Below are 3,048 nucleotides of genomic sequence, written 5' to 3'. Positions count from 1 at the left end.
TTATTTTAAAGATCACTTTTAATTGTAACAAATATGAAGTCATCAGTGTTTTCCAAATTGTCAATAATGCTTTAAGTAAAAAATACATTAGTAAAATGTAAGTTATATTATATTATAATATCTGCTACAGTTAATACCATGAACATACACACTATATACCAGAAAAGCTCATGCATTATTGGAAGTGAAAAGAAATATGATATAATTGCTATATTGTCTGATTATAAATTCATGCCTTGATCAGTTCTCCTTCTTCAGGGATGACATTTACTTGTACTCTGCTGTTGAGGAATCTGAATTGGATGTCACAAATTCTGCATTTGCACCAGTGGCATGTTAGTGCTATCATGGTTGTCTGTGTACAGGGGAGGTATGATTTCACCAGTTACAAGTGAGACACAGGAAGTGTTGATGGGGGCCATGCTCTCTCTCTACTCTTGGATGTGTCTTGAAGCTCCTTGGCAAATTTCTGAATAGCACTGTGATGGACTAATTGAATGTCTGGTGTTTGCATGTTTCTCTTTTCTACTCCTTCCTGTCGACAGTGCATGATGTAAGGAAGTACTAGAAAGAGGACCAGTGCTACTGTTGAGGACACAGCCAGTATAATTAAGCAATCCATGTACTTGTCTGCTTTTCAGACAATCATTTTGAAAAGGGTTTGTACTCTCCATCACCACTAAAGTTCCCTCTCCACGAATCACTTCTGGATAGGTGGTCACTTGCTTTGTTTTATCAACCAAATGAAATTTCGCACTAGTCAATGTAAAATGGAGTACAAAATGTTTTAGCACATGTTATTACAGGCTCCATTTCTTGACTGCATCTCAATTCTGTGGATTTTCAACATCTTGTAATCAAGAAGAAAATGGGACATTGGCACCAATCCTGCCGAAAACGCCCCCCTTCAGGCCATTAATAGGAAGCAGAACCAGCAGAACCCTGCTCGATAGGGGCCATGTGATGTTTATGGCATTCAGTCCCTCTGGCCACAGCACATTTTTCTCCACCCTGACAAAGTTTCCAAGAACCTTCCTGGCCAATATTTCTTACACATTTATATTTTTAATGAAGATTTCTGCTTGTGATATGGCAACAGGAAGTCCTCTCTTGACATTATATTATCCAATTATTCCTTGCAGTCTCAAAGGTGTACCTATTGTAGGCAATTATGTCAATGGTCGTTGGTTTCTCCACATTTTCAGTTGTCGGAGAGCCATAAGGACTCACTATATGGTGTTCTTTGGATGTAGAGGAGCCATCCAGGTCTTTCTAAATAACCCTTTCAATTTGTTTTAAATGCTTTGGGATCATCACTAATCTCACCAGGTTTTGGTGAGGTGGAGATTTCCTCTTAAAATACTCGTTCCAAAGCATAAACCAAAAGGACACTTACAGATGGATATGCATTCTGATCAGAGTGCACCTTAGAGAAAATAATGAATACTGTCATCAAGAATGTGACAACCATCACAGGCTCATCCTGCGTGTCCCCTGAACTTGTCCTATGCAAGCACAGGGGTCTCCAGGATCCCACCGCCAGGGCAATTTCATTATTGGGCTGATGAGGCCCGTAGTCCTCAATTCTCCCCTCCCTTTCTGGCAGCTTGGCCAGTTTTACTCTTTTCTTATTAAAGCACATTTTGTTGTACACAGGAATGCAAAGAAAACACAATTGCCACTGAGAACTTTGTAGTGTGATGCTTTTTAACTTTTGAATGAGCTTTCACACAAAAATTACTGCTTTGTGGAAATTTTCAGGTATGAGAAAACATCTTACAAAGAAACCTCCTGTTATCCAGCTGATCAGTCAGTATTAAAAAATGCGTGTGGAGGATATTGCAGATTGAAGTGTGCAAAGCATTTGTGTTTTAATTAAAATCTTAGAGGAAAAACTCATTCACATGAATTAATAGCAACATTTTTAGCAGGTTGCATAAATGATGACAAAATTTACATCTTTATATTCAAGAAGAGTATAGAGTTACTTGGTGAAGATCACTACATATGTTAAATCCTTTCAACATGTGCTATAAATATTAAAGATCTATGGCTATTAAATTACGTGAGAGCAAATGACTCACGAGTAATTACAAATACCTGTTCTGCTTCTACTTATCACTTATTTTCCAAAAAAGTAGCGTGGAAATGAAATGCAAGTATAACATAAAAGAGTATAACTTCCTGTTAAATGATGCTTTGTCATATAATGGAATATTATAGCCTAATTCAATGCAGGACTAAACCAACATTTGAAGAAAATGAGAACTCTAGAAGCCAGAAGCCTCAGTCCTCAGAAAGCTCCATACTCTGCATGCTGTTTACATGTCTCTTTGTGATTATGTGGGTTTTTTTTACTAACTATTCCTGTGAAATAGCAAAAAACTTTAGATTAAAATGGATTTCACTAATCACAGAAGTCAACAAAGCAAGTAAATATGAAAAAATAGCACAAAGTTGTACAGAAATCGTCTGTATAGCTAAGAAATGCAAGAAATTTAGCTCTGTTAGAGCTTTTATTATCAATCAAATATATCCTTAATAGTTCTCATCTTTTGTCTTTTGGTGGCCCCTCCCCAACCTGTTTGTGTTTTGACTTTTTCACCTGACATGGATGAACAATGGATGTGTTCCTTCTAATACCCTGTCAAAGGGAAAAACCACAATCTAGGTCTTTAGGCACACAGGCACTTTGTTCCCGATAAGTGATTATGTAGCAGCCACAGCATCTTACAGTGTTGGAAAGGAAGAGACTGTGTTGCTTGGAGTCTTAAGATACTCTCAGAGGGTCCTTGGAACTCCAGGCTTCCCAATAGGTATCTCGGTGTGAGTGGATTTCACATATTGACCTTCCAACTCAGAGAGCATCTGGAGAAAGGATGTCAGTTCTGAGAAGAAGACTGAAGATACCTAACTGAAGAAATAGTACCTGGAAGTTTGAATGACCTAGGGAAGGACACGAAGATGCTTAAGTGCCTCGGACTTCCCAAGGTACACAAAGTGGGAAGCAGCACCAGTAAACTCTTTAGGAAGAATACAACTCACACC

At 38.1% G+C, this 3,048-nt stretch overlaps 1 pseudogene; it reads right to left on the bottom strand.

Moving 5' to 3' along the window:
- Nucleotides 1-254: 254 nt before the first annotated feature.
- LOC108544312 (epsilon-sarcoglycan pseudogene) lies at nucleotides 255-1,554 on the bottom strand (annotated as a pseudogene).
- Nucleotides 1,555-3,048: the final 1,494 nt, after the last annotated feature.

This window comes from Rhinopithecus bieti, unplaced genomic scaffold (genome assembly GCF_001698545.2).
Source record: "Rhinopithecus bieti isolate Rb0 unplaced genomic scaffold, ASM169854v2 scaffold_26061, whole genome shotgun sequence".
NCBI lineage: Eukaryota > Metazoa > Chordata > Mammalia > Primates > Cercopithecidae > Rhinopithecus > Rhinopithecus bieti.
The sequence above is the reverse complement of the archived record's forward strand: the minus strand, read 5'-3'. Positions and strand labels throughout refer to the sequence as shown.